Below are 445 nucleotides of genomic sequence, written 5' to 3'. Positions count from 1 at the left end.
CTCAAACAGCACTAAATGAGCTTTAACAAGGCAGGGCTCAGCTCTCAGCCTGCTCCCGGGATGAATCAGACCCTCAGCCAACGCCAAGGGTGACCCACAAGGGATGAAGGCAGGAATAGAGGGCAGGAGGGAGGGTGAGCGGCCGGCTGAACACCCAACCCGTGTGAAAGGAGGTGCTGGCTGTCATCCCCTGGGGATTGAGCATGTTCCCATTAAATCAGTGTGAAAGAAGGAGGAATTCTGTGTCCAAACACAGACCCTCCTGTGAGCTAGGAGGGGATCAACCTGGGGCCATCCAGTAGCAGAAACAGGACCCGAGAAGGCACCTACTCCCCCAGTGAAGAGACTCGCAGCATCCCAGCCTGGTTTGGGTTGAAAGGAGCTTAAAGCTCCTCCAGCTCCAACCCCTGTCACAGGCAGGGGCAACCTTCACCAGCACAGGGTG

The sequence above is a fragment of the Nestor notabilis genome, unplaced genomic scaffold (assembly GCF_000696875.1).
Source record: "Nestor notabilis isolate BGI_N333 unplaced genomic scaffold, ASM69687v1 scaffold10110, whole genome shotgun sequence".
In the NCBI taxonomy this organism is placed as follows: domain Eukaryota; kingdom Metazoa; phylum Chordata; class Aves; order Psittaciformes; family Psittacidae; genus Nestor; species Nestor notabilis.
The sequence above is the reverse complement of the archived record's forward strand: the minus strand, read 5'-3'. Positions refer to the sequence as shown.